This window comes from Pinus tabuliformis, chromosome 1_1 (assembly GCF_031772625.1).
Source record: "Pinus tabuliformis cultivar Carrire ecotype Pingquan chromosome 1_1, CPIR1, whole genome shotgun sequence".
NCBI classification, from domain to species: domain Eukaryota; kingdom Viridiplantae; phylum Streptophyta; class Pinopsida; order Pinales; family Pinaceae; genus Pinus; species Pinus tabuliformis.
In genome coordinates this window covers 340,674,881-340,694,264 of record NC_142297.1, presented here as the reverse complement: position 1 = coordinate 340,694,264, position 19,384 = coordinate 340,674,881, and the positions used below count along the sequence as shown (strand labels likewise).

Genomic DNA, 19,384 nt, shown 5'->3' with positions numbered 1-19,384 from the left:
TATCGCTAGGCTCGTTAAAACATAGCGATGGGTTTGCCCGAAGGGAAAATTATAGAACAAGCATATGTTCTCCTCCTCAAGCTTGACAAAAATAAAGAGGTATTGGTCAGCAATGACTGGGGAAAATTGGGAGGAAAACTTGAAGAAACTTTATTGGTAGCAAGTCGCTCTTGAGCATGACACTTTCACTCCGCATCCGAGTCGGGTTGGGTTGTTCCATTCACCGGTCACATCACCATTGGTCCATCACACCATCCACATTTGGGGTTAACGCTACCAATCCATCATGTCAGTGTCACCGGCATGTTCAAGAGAAGTCGCTCAGAGAATTCACCTGTGTCTCATCCGCTACAATACATTCACGCTCCATTCTTTCATGACCACCACCCTGAACCTTATGTCATTAGATCATTTTCACCTCCATTAAAATCATTTGCTCCATTCCGTGTCGTAGATGTGGGATTCATTAAGGCCCTCCTACGACGAATCGTTTCTTGTCGACATCAGCTCATTATCCAAGAAGTCGATCTAGGAACAACCCTTTCAGTACTTTGAAGCTTGCATGCCTCAATGGCAATTTTCTCACCTCCGGCGACAGGCTTACATCATTGGCCTTTGACCAAAAGATTTTGCATGGTGTTCAACGTCAAGTCCCTTTTCACACCATGTGAATTGTACTATAGTACCTTGAGGGTCATCATCATTATCGGTGATTCCTCTCGTGCCTGTTAACAGCTTACATCACTGGCTGGTAATCAAGTGATGTCTTTCCATGTTCGACTCCAGAACATCTCTAACGTGTATCAACTTGTACTTTGAGTGAAGATCGAACGAGATTGAAGACCCTGGATCTAGTTTCATCCATCTGGGCTGTGATATATATTCGGGGAAATAAAGACATCAAATGTACATCATTGCTGCACAAATAATCATCCAAGCTAAGGGATGATGGCTCTACCAGAATCATCAGTCTGCACATATACGGTTGTCTGTCCTATGTACATGAAAATGAATTTATAAAGTTGAGCATGGGAATGCCCGACTCAGCGAGGCCATGAAAAATATTATGAAGATAATGTATTGTATTGTATCTTATTACAGGTTTCCTTCCAGCTTGAAAAACTTTGGATCCTCATGACAAAGCATTTCACCCGACATCAAAAGATTAACGACCTCATGCTTTAGGGGGAAACTGTTATAGACATTTTTGGGCACTGCAACCCCAATCATATATGTCCATAATCCAAGGGCTCCTAAGTCCCTAAAAGTGTTTTTCTATCCCATAAAAGAACAAGGTCATCTGATTACATCATCTTCCAGAAGTTCTCCATGAAAAACTACTCAGAACTGGTCAAAACTGGACCATCTCACCTGCTCCATGGTCAAAGTGCGATGCATCCCACCTAAATGCACACGGGGGGTGCGATGCATACTGAAAAGCCCTTCTATGGGGTGTGATGGGTGAGAGTGGACAAATAGTAGAGGCAGTATGCAAGGTGGAAGATCATGGAATCTTCCAGAAACTTCTCCTGTGACACTTGCCTCTCTGAATTCACCCAGGGTTGAGTAAGAGATCATCATTCTACAAGTGGAATCAAGAACTATCAGAGAGAGGACACTAATCAGATCCCAGAAGCTGACTCACCCCCCTTACAAACATCTATATATGGATCCCTCATCCCAGAGATCCAGAGGCTAGAATTTTGTATCTTGTAAGGAAGTGCTATTGATTTATTGTTGTAACATCATAATGTTTGGTGATCTAAGATTTTTATGAGGTGAAGAAGGGCTTCTTGCTGAGAGGATGATGCTGGGTAAGAACAATTGGTTGTAATCCTCTTTGCTCTTTCTTGATATTAATAAAGCTATTCAAGTTTTCCTCCCCATTCCTGTATGTTTGATGATATATTCTTGTGTGTGGTCAATATACATCTGGTCTTATATTGTTTATGCTAGTAGATCTCTATTCTTGGATAGTGTTATGCTGCTTTGATTCCACATGTTCTCTTTGAAGCTGGGTTGACGAGGAAGCGAGTGGCAAAGATCTATCATAAGGGAGAGGAATCAAGCGAGAAACAAAGCGCAAGATTGAGGTTGGTGTCCTATGTTCCCCTCTTATCTACTTATCATAAAGGAAAACAAAAGTAGTTTTAGTTTGTTTTTTTCTAAGATAGCTACGAGTCTTAGTGGGGCTAGCAGCTCTGCATAGACACTAGATTTCCTTATAACAACCATGAACAACAACAACAATGGAAACATCGGTGACATCACCATGAATAGTAGTAACAACACGAAGATCAATCCCGTCGTCGGAAACAACACCCCTGTCGTTAACAACACCATGAACAATCCCATCGTCAACAATAGTAACAACACCAACAACAACAACACCATGAACAACAACAATGAACATGGCGGCAAAAACAACCCGAAAACTTGAAGAAACTTTATTGGTAGCAAGTCGCTCTTGAGCATGACACTTTCACTCCGCATCTGAGTCGGGTTGGGTTGTTCCGTTCACCGGTCACATCACCATTGGTCCATCACACCATCCACATTTGGGGTTAACGCTACCAATCCATCATGTCAGTGTCACCGGTATGTTCAAGAGAAGTCGCTCAGAGAATTCACCTGTGTCTCATCCGCTACAATACATTCACGCTCCATTCTTTCATGACCACCACCCTGAACCTTATGTCATTAGATCATTTTCACCTCCATTAAAATCATTTGCTTCATTCCGTGTCGTAGATGTGGGATTCATTAAGGCCCTCCTACGACGAATCGCTTCTTGTCGACATCAACTCATTATCCAAGAAGTCGATCTAGGAACAACCCTTTCAGTACTTTGAAGCTTGCATGCCTCAATGGAAATTTTCTCACTTCCGACGACAGGCTTACATCATTGGCCTTTGACCAAAATATTTTGCATGGTGTTCAACATCAAGTCCCTTTTCACACCATGTGAATTGTACTATAGTACCTTGAGGGTCATCATCATTATCGGTGATTCCTCTCGTGCCTGTTAACAGCTTACATCACTGGCTGGTAATCAAGTGATGTCTTTCCATGTTCGACTCCAGAACATCTCTAACGTGGATCAACTTGTACTTTGAGTGAAGATCGAACGAGATTGAAGACCCCGGATCTAGTTTCATCCATCTGGGCTGTGATATATATTCGGGGAAATAAAGACATCAAATGTACATCATTGCTACACAAATAATCATCCAAGCTAAGGGATGATGGCTCTACCAGAATCATCAGTCTGCACATAGACGGTTGTCTGTCCTATGTACATGAAAATGAATTTATAAAGTTGAGCATGGGAATGCCCGACTCAGCGAGGCCATGAAAAATATTATGAAGATAATGTATTGTATTGTATCTTATTACAGGTTTCCTTCCAGCTTGAAAAACTTTGGATCCTCATGACAAAGCATTTCACCCGACATCAAAAGATTAACGACCTCATGCTTTAGGGGGAAACTGTTATAGACATTTTTGGGCACTGCAACCCCAATCATATATGTCCATAAACCAAGGGCTCCTAAGTCCCTAAAAGTGTTTTTCTATCCCCTAAAAGAACAAGGTCAGCTGATTACATCATCTCCCAGAAGTTCTCCATGAAAAACTACTCAGAACTGGTCAAAACTGGACCATCTCACCTGCTCCATGGTCAAAGTGCGATGCATCCCACCTAAATGCACACGGGGGGTGCGATGCATACTGAAAAGCCCTTCTATGGGGTGTGATGGGTGAGAGTGGACAAATGGTAGAGGCAGTATGCAAGGTGGAAGATCATGGAATCTTCCAGAAACTTCTCCTGTGACACTTGCCTCTCTGAATTCACCCAGGGTTGAGTAAGAGATCATCATTCTACAAGTGGAATCAAGAACTATCAGAGAGAGGAAACTAATCAGATCCCAGAAGCTGACTCACCCCCCTTACAAACATCTATATATGGATCCCTCATCCCAGAGATCCAAAGGCTAGAATTTTGTATCTTGTAAGGAAGTGCTATTGATTTATTGTTGTAACATCATAACGTTTGGCGTTCTAAGCTTTTTATGAGGTGAAGAAGGGCTTCTTGCTGAGAGGATGATGCTGGGTAAGAACAATTGGTTGTAATCCTCTTTGCTCTTTCTTGATATTAATAAAGCTATTCAAGTTTTCCTCCCCATTCCTGTATGTTTGATGATATATGCTTGTGTGTGGTCAATATACATCTGGTCTTATATTGTTTATGCTAGTAGATCTCTATTCTTGGATAGTGTTATGCTGCTTTGATTCCACAGGTTCTCTTTGAAGCTGGGTTGACGAGGAAGCGAGTGGCAAAGATCTATCATAAGGGAGAGGAATCAAGCGAGGAACCAAGCGCAAGATTGAGGTTGGTGTCCTATGTTCCCCTCTTATCTACTTATCATAAAGGAAAACAAAAGTAGTTTTAGTTTGTTTGTTTCTAAGATAGCTACCAGTCTTAGTGGGACTAGCAGCTCTGCATAGACACTAGATTTCCCGATAACAACCATGAACAGCAACAACAGCGGCAACAACGGTGACATCACCATGAATAGTAGCAACAACACCAAGATCAATCCCGTCGTCGACAACAACACCCCTGTCGTTAACAACACCATGAACAATCCCGTCGTCAACAATAGTAACAACACCAACAGCAACAATGAACACGGCGGCAACAACAGCCCGATAACTTTTTAGAGCAACTTATGACACTAGGTAATGGCAACTTAACTAGACCAACTTATACTAAGTGGCTTTTATTTTTCTCTCTAAAATTTATGCTTCGCTTTTACTTCACTACTACACTATATGCAAAAATATGTCATCGTTAATAATTTTGGCATTAAATATGTCATGAATTTCTTTTCCTTAGGGTTAATTACATTTTCATTGCATGGCAAGTATGGGAAAGAATAAATGCAGTCGAATATTATCTGTTTATCTAAGACTAACTATGTGTTGATATATAGTTAGTTTAGAGCCAAATAGTCTACTTATAAGGCATTCCCATATCAATTCAAGGTTTTGGTTAAGTACATTATTATTGCATGCCAGGTACAGGAAAGAATAAATGCAGTCGAAGATTATCTGTTTATCTAAGACTGACTATGTGTTGATATATAGTTAGTTTAGAGCCAAATACTCTATTTACTTATAAATAGAAGAAGATGGACGCTGGTATATTGTAATTCTGATTTATGTATGAGAAAAACCTACCTGCCTGGTTACTTTGTTTTAATTATTTTATGGTCGGGTTGTGATATCTCCTAATAAGTAGTTAATTGAATAATTAATTAAATAAACAAATTAAATAAAAAATTATCAATCAAAATTAAATTTAATGTATATATTCATTTAAATGTATCTAATTAAATTTAAGTGTACCTATTGTTACATATTTATAGATATTTATGTGATATCTTGCTTCATATTTCTTCAGTGCAGTACACGCAGTTAAATATTTATTCAGTGTAGTATATGCACAAATATGTCACGGTTCATGATTTCACTTTCTTTTTGGTCTACACAAAGGCATCATCGATTTCTTTTCTTTTGGTTTTGGTTAAGTACATTATTATTGCATGCCAAGTATGGGAAAGAATAAATGCAGTGCAAGATTATCGGTTTATCTAGGATTGACTATGTGTTGATATACAGTTAGTTTACACTACTACATAAAGGAGGGTTTTAAGACAATATTTGAGACAATTTTTGGGTAAATTGTCTTAACTTAAGACAAAAAAAATTGTGTATTGTCTTAAATATTGCCTTTAAACGGGTGTCTCGAAAATTATTGTCTTAAAGATTATTGTCATAAAAAATAGTGTCTTAAATATTATTGCCTTAAAAAATATTGTCTTAAAGTATATTGTTTTAAAGATTATTGTCTTAAAAAATATTGTCTCTATAAAGGGAGTATATAACACAACCATTATTGTCTCTTAGGAGACAATTTCATTTTTGTCTCATTGGAGACAATTTCATTTTTGTCTCTCTAAAGACAACACTTGGATTAGAGACAATATGTCTTTAATACTAGCTATTGTCTCTCTAGAGACGATAAAAAATTTATTTAAAGATCACTTTTGTCTCTTTAGAGACAATATAAAACAATGAATCCAAAAATATCTCACCATTGAAATAAATTGATATAAAAAATATTTAATTAAAAATGAACTACAAAATCATTGATTAATTCATGAGTTATGCAAATCCTTAAAATTACATTTATAATCATTGATTTTAAATTAAAGAAAAAAGATAAAAGATAAAAATTAAAAACTATGAACAAACCCAAACACCAAACCAAGTGAAGAGTTATGGCAATCCTTAAAATTACATTTATAGTCGTTGATTTTAAATTAAAGAAAAAAGATAAAAATTAAAAACTACAAACAAACCCAAACAGGTTGTGGAAGCTCTGAAATTTGTGACCAAGGCACTGGTGTCTTTGCACACCCTTTTTTTTATGCACAGGGATCTCAGGTGGGATAACGTAATGAAGAACATTGAATTAGATGAGTGGTTTGTAATAGATTTTGAGGATGCCATTGGTGCACCTCAGATTTACCCTCATAATCTTAGTGGCTTGAACCATGCTCCTGAGATGTCTAGTTGTGTTCATGGGGTTAAAGTTGATGTGTGGAGTACTGGACACCTTATCAAGACAAGTGGGCTGAATGTGTCTGATTTGTTGAGGAATTTACAGAATAGATGCTTGGAACAAGACCCAAATCAGAGGCCTTCTACTGCAGATTGCTATCATCACCTTCTTCAGTTGCAGTCTTCCCTGCCTAATTACTGAGATTAGACAATACCAACCATGGTCAATTCTCAATCCTATGTATCCCATTATTACTACTCATAAGATCTAGAATCACATGATTATTGAATGTTGTATTATCAGAAAATTTTATATATCTAACGAAGAACTTGTTTCAGATTGTACACAAGGAAGACACCCCTTCCTAGAATGCCATTAGTTCACAATGGAAATCTCATGTAAATAGGCTGCAATGTTCATAACATTAAGCTCCGTATCATAGCCTTGACACTCGATTCTAATGGAAATAAGCATATTTCCATGTTGTTCCCTGATAGGGGGATTTTTAAAAATGGGTGTTCTGATTTGTAGCTCTGATATAATTCGATTTTTAATTCAATGAACTACATGCTTGTTCTATTAAAATAGAAATGATGTGTTTCACAGTTTGGTGTATGCCACACTAGAGAAATTGAAACTGTAGAAATTTGAATAATATAACACTTATTCACAGAGATTATCCTGATTATACACTATTTGTGGAATGCATGCATAATACATAACCTCCTCTACCATTGATCATCAATTTTCGGAATTAAAAAAACAATCGCATACGCACATTGAAACATCAATCACACATATCAACATAGTATGTAATGGGGAAAGCATACAACTGAAAACCCCCAACTATCTGTATATTATAATGATAGAGAACATGTAACAATACATAGTACAATACTCCTCATAAGTACTCAGTATTATCTCCACATGCTACACACAAACTAGCTCAGATCTGAACAAGTCACGGGTTCAAATCTCCTCCACTGTTTGCCTGCCTCTACTGTGCAATCCAAGTTGAGAATAGATGTTATCCAAGTTTGAATTCCCTTGGCTTGTACTGCGCAATCCTCATTGGAAATCTCAATCAATGATTGTGCAAATCTCATGCACAACTATAATCACAATTGATAGTAGTCTCACCCTTTTACCCACCTCTAACACTTGTCTCCACTGAACTATCCATGCACTGAGTTAACTGATGTATTCTTTAGTTGATTTATGAGTTAATAATTAGTGAATTAATTAATAATTAATTCACATCACTCATCACTAGTGTATTTGGCAGTTAGACTAAATACAACTAGTTCAACTAAGTCAAACTGAACACAACTCCATCAACTCCTCAATCAACTCCACCAAACTCAATCACTTGAGTTCTAACTGAAGTCCATCATGCAATAGCTCAACTAACCCATAGGAAAAGCGTATTTCCTTTTGACAGTTGCATGTGCCACATCCGTAGCTCAAACTGAAGTGCTGCAAGAGGATAAGATAATGTTTATAGTCCAAATATTATTAAGAGCTAATAATATTCGACTGTTCTATTTTTTGACTGGCAGTCTAAAAATAGACTCCGCCCATATGTCTAAAAATAGAGGTCCATCTATTTTTACCAAAATGACCAATCATCCATAAATAGCATCCTGCAACTCATAGACCATGATCCATAAGTCTAAAAATAGACTTTGCGCCAAAAATAGCCTGTGGGCCCACTTAGTGAAGGTGACTTCTTTTCACTAAGCTCCATCATCTTGATGCATTTTCAACACTCCCTCTCAACAAGATATGGATTATCTGCAACCCCTATCTTGCCTCTATGGTATTCGAATTTTCTCCTGGTGAGCGCCTTCGTCAAGATATCAGCATCCTGATCCTCCGTGGGAATGTATGAAAATAACATGATTCTTCGCTGCACACAATCTCTGATATGATGGTACCTGATGTCGATGTGCTTAGATATATCATGAAATACTGGATTAGCCAAGAGTTTAATCCAACTCTGGTTATCACAATAAATCACAGTAGGCTCCAAGTGTGACCTGAACAACCCGACCAGGATCTTCCTCATCCATATAGCCTCGCATGCAGCCAAACTTGCTGCCATATACTCGGCCTCTGCTGAACTGAGTGCCACGGATCTCTGCTTCCTATTGTACCAATAAACTGTTGTCAACCCGATACTAAAGATCCCTCCAGATGTTCTCTTTCTGTCCATTGGGCTCCCTGCCCAATCTGCATCCGTGAAGCCACATAGCTTCACCTCATCCTCCTGTCTGTACCACAATCCATATCCCGATGTGCCTCTGAGATAACGCAATACATTCTTTCCTGCCTTCCAAAAGAGCTTGGTTGGCTTAACCATAGCTTGTGAAAGCTGGTTAACAGCATAGCATATATTAGGTCGTGTATTGACCAGATACATAAGCGACCCCACCAACTGTCGATAAACAGTGGCATCCACTACCTCTGCTGAAATAGCATCCTCCTTCCTCCAACCTCCAAGAATAGGAGAATCAACAGGCTTGCAGCCATGCATGTTGAACTTCTCCAATATCTCCTAGGCATACTTACCCTAAGAAACAAATATTCCATCACTGCGTTGCCAAATTTCCAATCCCAGGAAATAATGAAGGAGGCCCAAGTCCTTCATCTCAAACTCTCTAGCAAGATCCTCCTTGCATGAAAGTATCAACAGCTCATTTCCCGTCAAAATGAAATCATCTACATAAAGTACAATGATCAGCAACTCACCCTCCACCACAATCTGGTATAGGTTAGGATCTGCCTCACTCTTGGAGAATCCAAGTACGGTGAAATAATTGTCTATCCATGTGTACCAAGCATGAGGTGCTTGTTTCAACCCATACATCGCTCTCTTGAGCCTACACACATGTCACTCGCTGTTGAAGATCTCGAAACCTTCGGGCTGCTCTATGTACACCTCCTCCTCAATGACTTCGTTGAGGAACGTAGTCTTCACATCCATCTGATGGATGTGCCACCCCATCTACGCTAAGAGAGCAAGAATTGTTTGTATGGAAGAATACCTTGCGACAGGTGCAAAGGTCTCCTCATAATCGATCCCCTCTATCTGTCAGAAGCCTCAGGAAAAAAATCTTTCCTTGTACTTCTCCACACTCCTGTCAGCTACCTGCTTCACTTTGTAGATCCATCTCAAACCCACCACTGATTTCCCCTCCAGTCTTGGAACAATCTCCCATGCACTATTTCTGACAATCGAATCATACTCTTCCACCATGGCATCTACCCATGCAAGATCCTCCACAGCTTCCTCGAAAGAGGATGGCTTAGTCACGACACATTTTCTCACAAGAGCCATGTATCCAGTGTACCGATCAAGTGACTGTCTCTGTCTGCGCTATGCTATAGGTGGTCCTACAACCTTCTCTGCATCTCGAGCCAGTCGCTCAGCTTCTATAGTGCACTTTCACCCTCTAATGGTTGGCATTGCATGAGTGGTCTCTTCCACTCCATGAAATTCATATTGTGGCTGATCCAAATCCTGAAGCTCATCCTTAGGAACTAATAGCTCCTCATCTGCATGCAAGTGTGGCTCCCTCTCAAGTGAACACTTCATGGCTTTCTCCTCCTGAAATTTGATATCTCGTCGCACAACAGTCTTGCGACTGTCTAGAAAATACACATGATAGTTGTGGGCCATATCAGTGTACACCACAAATATCCCAACCTCTTCGGTTGGCTCTAGCTTCTTCCTAGCATCCTTCATCACATGCATGTAAACAGGAGAACCAAAAATCCTCAAATGGGAAATATCAGGCCTCTTACTAGAATAAGCCTCCTCGGATGTACTCATGCCAAGTATCTTGTGAGGACAACAGTTCTTCACATATACTGCAGTATTGCATGCCTCCGCCCACAAGTGAAGGGGTAGGCCCTAATCATGCAGCATCACCCGTGCAGCACCCACGATCGTTCTATTCTTCCACTCAGAAACCCCGTTTTGTTGTGGGTTATGGGGAGCTATGAGCTCTCTTTGAATCCCTTATGCACTGCAGAAGTCCTTGAACTCACCAGAGATGAATTCACCACCATTGTCGCTCCTAAAAGCCTTCACCTTCTTCCCTGATTCCTTCTCGACTATTGCTTTGAACTCACAGAACTTTGAGTATGTCTCGCTCTTCCTCTGCATGAAGAAGATCCAGCACTTTCGAGAGAAATCATCAACAAAGATCACATAGTACTTGTGCTTTGCTGTCGAAGCTACTGAGAAAGGTCCACACACGTCTGTGTGAATTCTCTCAAGGATCGTCGTGGCGCAACTATCCTTCTCGTGAAAGGTGCCTTTCACAAATTTTCCCAAAGTACATCCCTTGCACTGATCTGACTGCGCAAGAGTGCCTTTAGGAAGCCCAGTAGAAATCTGTTGCAGTGTCTTCAAAGCTCCATAGTGAAGGTGGCCCAATCTTCGATGCCATAGCTCGCCATCATCCCGGCTCACCACTCCTTCTACCCTCCATGCCATTGTTGTGTAGCCATCTACATGCAATTGATAAAGGTTCTTGACTCGAACCCCTATCTTTCGGGTTTCTCCAGTTGTCTTACTGCGCAGGAAAGCCTTTCCCTCGCTGAAGACAACATCATATCCCTTGTCTTCTAACATTGCCACAAAGATAAGATTCTTCTTCAATCCTGGAACATGCATCACTTCCTTCAATACGAAGGGTTTACCAGACTCCCTCTCAAAGGAAATGGTACATATACCAGTCGCACTGTATCTACCATCATCGCCCATCTCGATGTGCACCCCAAGATCTTTCTCATCCAGACCAGAAAACAAATTTCGATCTCCTGTCATGTGAAAAGATGCACCACTGTCCAAGAACCATACCAATCCCATCACACTTGATACCAAGCATGCAATTAGCAAAAAATCCAGCTCAAAGTACGAGGTTAAGGCCTCTCCCGCTGCAGATCCAGCAGCTTGCTTATTTTTATTCTTCTGTGGACAATTTGTGGCATAATGTCCATGTTGGTGAAAGTGAAAGCACTTCACCTTGGACATGTCCTGCTTCTTGCCTTTCACACTAGAATGAGAAGCTTTCTTGTTCTTCCCCTTCTTTTCTTTGGAAACCAACGTGGAATTTTCTTCATCATATGCCTTTGATGAAGATCTGTCACTAGTATTCCGCCTGATCTCCTATTGCACGAGATCCGACCAAAGTCTCTCCCATCCTAGCAATTTCTCCCGACCATTGACAAAGTCCTGATAGGAATGCAAACTCTTCAGAAGACCAAGGAGAGCCAAGCTCACCAAGTCCTCATCATCAGCAGCCATCCCCACACTTCCCAGCTCATCCCGGCATTGGGTGAACTTCGTGAGATACTTGGGAATACTGTCTCCTTTCTCACACTTAATGTTTCTGAGTTTATCCTTGAGCGCCAACTTCCTCTGGTCGCTCTTGCTTTGGAATAAATATGTCAACACTTTCCACATCAAGTATGGAGAAGCCTTTCCATGCAGGCGAGATACAATGTGATGCTTCATGCCCTCCAACAGAATTCTTCGACACTTTGTTTTGTTCTTTTGCCAAGCCTCAACTTGAGTAGCATCAGTAGGCTTTGGGAATTCAGCATCTATGAACTCCTTCAACCCATTGTCATCTAACACTGCCTCCATCCTATCTTTCCATGCAATATAATTCGAGTTGCCTTCAAGGGCATACTCCAATCGCAATCCATTGAAAGACATTTCAACTTCAACACCAAGAAAACGCTGCTGCAAATTCGAATTCCACCAGCTTAAAACTCAAACACTTCTGATCTAAAATTCATGAGAACAAAGTATTTCTCGTAAAAACATTGACTATATGGGCATTTACCGGATATCTCACCTTCCAAAAGAAGGATTAATCCAGAGGCTACCTAGCCCGATTACAGACTCTGCCTGAAGAAATAAAATGTAATCACTTTCTGAATGATAGATCTAATGATCAACTTCGCTCTGATACCATGTAGAAATTTGAATAATATAACACTTATTCACAGAGATTATCCTGATTATACGCTATTTACGGAATGCATGCATAATACATAACCTCCTCTACCATTGATCATTAATTTGCGGAATTAAAAAAACAATCACATGCACACATTGAAACATCAATCGCACATATCAACACAGTATGTAATGGGGAAAGCATACAGCTGAAAACCCCCAACTATCTTTATATTATAATGATAAAGAACATGTAACAATACATATTACAATACTCCTCATAAGTACTCAGTACCATCTCCACATGCTACACACAAACAAGCTCAGATCTGAAGAAGTCACAGGTTCAAATCTCCTCCACTGTTTGCCTACCTCTACTGTGCAATCCAAGTTGAGAATAGATGCTATCCAAGTTCGAATTCCCTTGGATTGTACTGCGCAATCCTCATTGGCAATCTCAATCAATGATTGTGCAAATCTCATGCACAGCTATAGTCACAACTGATAGTCATCTCACCCTTTCACCCACCTCTAACACTTGTCTCCACTGAATTGTCCATGCACTGAGTTAACTGATGTATTCTTTAGTTGATTTATGAGTTAATAATTAGTGAATTAATTAATAATTAATTCATATCACTCATCACTAGTGTATTTGGCAGTTAGACTAAATACAACTAGTTCAATTAAGTCAAACTGAACACAACTCCATCAACTCCTCAATCAACTCCACCAAACTCAATCACTTGAGTTCTAACTGAAGTCCATCATGCAATAGCTCAACTAACCCATAGGAAAAGCATATTTCCTTCTGGCAGTTGCATGTGCCACATCCGTAGCTCGAACTGAAGTGCTGCAAGAGGATAAGATAATGTTTATAGTCCAAATATTATTAAGAGCTAATAATATTCGATTGTTCTATTTTTTGACTGGCAGTCTAAAAATAGACTCCGCCCATATGTCTAAAAATATAGGTCCATCTATTTTTACCAACATGACCAATCATCCATAAATAGCATCCTGCAACTCATAGACCATGATCCATATGTCTAAAAATAGACTTTGCGCCAAAAATATCCTGCGGGCCCACTTAGTGAAGGCAACTTCTTTTCACTAAGCTCCATCATCCTGTTGCATTTTCAACAAAAACAATAGCTCTCTCCCTTTTTTTCATTCAAATAAAGTATATGTAAAGAAAGCTTTATTTTTTATGGTTTATGGTGAAGGGCAGATGATATTTAATGCTCAGCGTATCAAACAGTATTGAATGTTAAAGACTCTGTAGTGAAAGGCAAAGCACAAAGAAGGGTAGATGATATTTAATGCTCAGCATATCAAACAGTAACGAATGTTAAAGACCCTATAGTGAAAGGCAAAGAACAAAAATAATTGAGGACTCAATTGTCCATAATACCCAAATGCAATTTACCCATGTAGAAGGCCCCACGCAGTTGGACATCATATAATAACTAAAAATAATAATAACCTGAATGACTTGAATACAAACATCCCATTTAAGACTAGTGATAGAACAAGCCAAAGTGCACCAAGACATTTTCAATTCATTTGGAGACTGATTTCTGTAGTCTCATGAAAGAACAAAAGTTTTGCAGTTGGCCCCCATTTCTAACATTCAACATAATTGGAGATTAATAGCCAAAAGAGAGAAGCTCAATGCACCCTTTAAAAATTTCGCTTTGTTTTCCATTTTTCTCCATTATATCATATAGACATGTTATGCTCAATTGGAAAAATGATTCATCACCACCATCACAACAAAATCTCACTGTTTCAATCCACTCCAAACTTATTTCATCAACTACATAGGTTTACACACATATGCATCATATGATAGAAAATAAAAAGGCTCTACTAGGTACTGGAAATTTTAGATTCAATCTCAAAGAGAAAAAGTAGAAGGAAAAAATAAAATCCAGAGCTATAACAATGCTATATAAGTGGGGAAAGGGAAAACAAAAGTGATACAATGAATCCAGTTCTTCCTCAATTGAATGAAACTATGAAATTACAAATATGTAATGCAGGAATACTCTGATTCTCATCCAGAATCCAACTTAAAATCTATCCACTAATTCCTCCAAGAAATATTTCTAGCAACTAATAAAAGGACGAATGTAAGAATAATCCAACTGTCAGCAACCATATAGGTAAGGCAGGTCTATCCTTCCTTAAGGGCAAGTGCCGAATAGAATTGTGAGCTTTTGCCATTAAGTCCAGCAACCTTGTTAGATCCTTTGGGGGCAGTGACTAGGCCGAGAGTACCCTAGGTGACTAGGACACTATGACCTTATCATAAATGTGCAGACTGTAATTGAGACCAAAAGGTATTTAGGAGTGCGGCATACTACATTGAGAGAGCCTCAAGTCACCATGTCATTATGAACCTAATCGTAAACAGGCAGACTGTAACTGATCAAGAATTGTCACATAAAATATTACATTTGTTGAACCTTGAGTTTTACCAACTCACGCCCAAACAATAAATGGATATGGCAAAAAAACTGAAATAACTAATTTGAGGATGTTCTAGTTTCAGTTTTTCCTTGAAATAATTTGACCGACACTATTGGAAAAACAACATATGTAAGCCAATCAAAATGTCCATATCCAAAAGACTGAAAGAATATGAAGATGAAGTGTGGGTTTACTGAAAAAACCGCTCTTTTCCTCAAACCCACTCTTAAGGGCTATAACAAATCATTCTCAAGCAGCCCACGGACAAGCAAAAATTCAGTCAATCCACAGATCCACCAATAAATCAAAAAATAATACATAGAGAAAGGAATGGGAAAAATGTTTAAAAAAAAGATAAGAAAATAACCAATTTAAAAATAAATAAATAAAATAAAATAACCCCAAAAATCAGTTTTCAGAGTGCATTAGAACTTAACCTCTCAAGTTCATCCTGGATTTCCTGCAACTTTTCAATGGAGAGAACAAGCTCACCATCTATGTGCTCTTCCTCTTCCCCTTTTGATCTCTTGGACTTGTCCATCCTACCCAGTCCTTCTACCCCAAAATTCCTAAAAATCCAACAAAGTCAAAGGCACAAGCAGAGTGGCAAAGAGGGAATGGTCCTAGCATTCATTATTAAGTCCAGAAACGTTGCACGCTCCATCTTTCCATCCTCAATGAAGAAAACTTCCAAAGCTTAAAATTTATATCCTATCATTCATTATTACATCCAGAAATGTTGCACGCTCCATCCTGCCATCCTCAGTGAAGAAAACTTCAAATGAAATATTATCATTAAAATACCAAACAAGTTGTTGATTATTTTCTACTTCCACCTACAAAAGAGCAGTTTCCAGTCCAATAGATATGTTTTGAAATAGTACCTGTTACACAAAATATTGTCACCATGACTTTCTGCAATCAGTGTGAGTCTATCACCACTCATATTGTCCTCCAATGCAAGTCTTAAACCTCAGCTCTTCATGTCAAGCCTTAAAAATGAGAGAAAGTCCTTGAAAATATCTAAAACTCTGGTTCCGCACTTTATCTTAGCATTACCTACGGTCCCGCATTATTAGGTGTGGAGCCTGATTATCTTCCATGGTACCACCACATTAGACCCCGGTTCACGTTGCCACCCATAAAATAATCGCTGCAAGGGGGGTCGAGGGGGGGTCGGCAGCGACTTTTGGGAGCCCCCCCCCCCCCCCCCCCTAGCGGGGGGTTTCGGGGGCAGCGCCCCCAAAGCTAAAAACAGCTGTAAAATTGCCTTGTAAAAGTATAGTAATTTCTAGTCAATCTGGGCCATTCATTAGGCAGATGATCTGACGGTAGAACTTATGTTTAGTTTAGGGTTTTTTGCCCTAGAAGGCAACCCCTCTCTATGTATGAGGGCATTGTATTTGAGGCTGTGAAATAGATGTGTATTCTGTGAGTGAGAAACATAGAGGTGAGACTGTGAGAGAATACAGAGGATATTACAGCGGTTTTGCTGTAGGTTGTGTCTCTTCATTTTGCTGGATAATAGAAAGGAAGGACTGGTTGTTCGAGGTGGACATAGTCGAAACTGGGTGAACCACGTATATCTGTGTCTCTCTTGCTTTGTGTGTTTTCTGTGTTTATATTTCTGCAATATTTTATGTGTTCCATTACTCCGTAATATATAATATTCTAACAACTCGTATCAGAGCCGAAGTTCTATTTGGTTGATAAACTCGCAGGAAAGAAGGACTCCTGGTTCGAATGGGAGCAATGGCGGAAGATGGTAAGTTTAGGGTCTAGAAATTCAATGGCCAAAACTTCTCACTGTGGAAGATGCAGATGGAAGATTATCTGTATCAGAAAGATCTATACCTACCATTGGGCAGAAAATCAAATATGTCGATGGGTATGAAAGACGAAGAATGGAACCTTGTCGATAGAAAGGCACTCGGAACAATATGATTGTGCCTTGCTGCGTCTGTCGCCTTCAACATTTCGAAGGAAACCACGACAGAGGGTTTGATGGAGGCATTGTTGAAACTATATGAAAAACCCTCGGCCTCAAACAAGGTATTTCTTATGAAACGGTTATTTAATATGAATATGTCAAAAGGTGGATCTGTTGCAGACCATTTAAATGACTTTAATACAGTTACAAGTCAGTTAAGTTCTGTAGGGGTAAACTTTGATGATGAAATTAGAGCTCTTTTATTCTTGTGCTCATTACCAGAAATTTGGAATGGTTTGGTAATGGCCATTAGTAACTCCATTTCTAGATCTAGTACTTTAAAGTTTGATGATGTTGTCGGTGCTATCCTTAGCAAGGAAATGCGACGGAAAAGCTCTGGTGAGACATCGGGAAATGCTTTGAGTGCAGAGTCTAGAGGAAGAAAAATGGAAAGAGGAAAGAGCTCAGGATATATCAGTAAATCAAGGAAAGGCAGATCCAAGTCTAGATCGGGGATAGTGTGCTGGAAATGTGGAAAGAAAGGACACCTAAAGAAAGACTGTAGATCTCGGAAGGGAAAAGAAGGAGATGCACAGCAAGAAAACAATCATGAAGTAAATGTGACAGGTGAGGTGTTACAAGATGCTTTGATTCTTTCTTTCGAAAATATTACTGATTCCTGGGTGGTAGATTCAGGGGCCTCATTCCATGCCACACCTGATAAGAAATACTTTCATGACTATGTTCAAGGAGATTTTGGACAAGTTCGTCTAGGTGATGATAAACCTTGTAAAATTGTTGGAATGGGTAAGGTTCTTGTAAAACAGCAGAATGGAAACCAATGGCTACTAAAGGAGGTAAGGCATGTTCCAGATCTAAAGAAAAATCTGATTTCAACAGGGCAGTTAGGCATTGAAGGTTGTGTGACAACTTTCACAGATAAAGCTTGGAAGGTCACCAAAGGAGCCCTGGTAATACCAAAAGGCGAAAAGGTTGGTACATTGTATTTATGCAATGGTATTTCAAACTATGTTAATGATTTGACTTCCAAAGGAGCAAATGCAGCATTATGGCATCATAGGCTCGGACACATGAGTGAAAAAGGGATGAAGATTCTTCACTCAAGGAATTTGTTGCTAGGTTTGAAGAATGTTGATTTGGACTTCTGTGAGAACTGCATTTATGGAAAACAGAAGAGAGTCAGATTTCTCAGAGTTGGGAAAGAAAAGAAGAACGAAAAACTAGAGCTTGTGCATACAGACGTATGGGGACCTGCTTAGGTATCATCTCTCGGTGGCTCTCGTTATTATGTTACCTTTATTGATGATGCAACTAGAAAAACTTGGATTTATTGTATTAAGAATAAATCTGATGTATTTGATACTTTCAAGAAATGGAAAGCTTTGGTTAAGATTGAGACAGGAAAGAAATTGAAGTGTCATAGATCAGATAATGGAGGTGAATATTGCAGCAAAGATTTAGATAAGTATTGTTCAAGGCATGGAATTCGCTGAGAGAAGACAGTTCCAAGAACACCACAAGAAAATGGTGTGTCAGAAAGGATGAACAGAACAATCATGGAGCGTGCAAGGTGCATGAGATTGCATGCAGGATTGCCTTTACAGTTTTGGGCAGATGTTGTAGATACTGTTGTTTATCTAATAAACGGAGGGCCTTCAAGTTCCTTGGATGGTGGTGTTCCAGAGGAAGCATGGACAGGTAAAAAGGTAAACTACTCTATTTTAAAGACTTTTGGTTTCGAGGCCTTTGTCCATATTGATAAAGAAAATAGAACAAAGCTTGAGGCAAAGTCAAAGAAATGTACCTTTATTGGATATGGTGTTAATGATTTTGGTTATCACTTATATGATTATGAAAATCACAAAATCATTAGGAGCAGGGATGTAATATTCAATGAAAAGGTCTTCTATAAGAATCAGTTGCAGGAAAAGAAACAAGAAAAATAAAACAAGGAATATGCAGTTCTTGATGAAATCACTGAAAAGTAAAGGTGCTTGAAAATAATAATAATCAACAACTACAACAACAGCAACCACCACAACAACAACAGGCACCCCAAACACCTGAAAGTGGTGTTAGAAGATCTACCAGGAGAAGTAGACCTCCTGAACGATACTCTCCTTCATTATACTATTTATTATTGACTGATTCTGGTGAACCCAAATGTTGTGAAGAAGCAATGCAGGTTGAAAGCAGGAAGAAGTGGGAGGTAGCCATGGAAGAAGAGATGGACTCCTTAATGCATAACCAGAGTTGGGATTTAGTCAGGTTTCCTACAGGAAAAACTACATTGAAGAATAAATGGGTTTACAGGCTGAAGGAAGAAGATGGAGGAAAACAAAGGTACAAAGCT

The 19,384-nt window shown here is 39.2% G+C and overlaps 2 pseudogenes; both read right to left on the bottom strand.

Annotated features, from left to right (window-relative positions):
• Positions 1 to 2,413, bottom strand: part of LOC149212964 (polygalacturonate 4-alpha-galacturonosyltransferase-like) — a 69,965-nt pseudogene extending 67,552 nt beyond the window's left edge.
• Positions 2,414 to 4,509: 2,096 nt separating this feature from the next.
• The window catches only part of LOC149212963 (polygalacturonate 4-alpha-galacturonosyltransferase-like), a 67,846-nt pseudogene continuing 52,971 nt past the window's right edge, over positions 4,510 to 19,384 (bottom strand).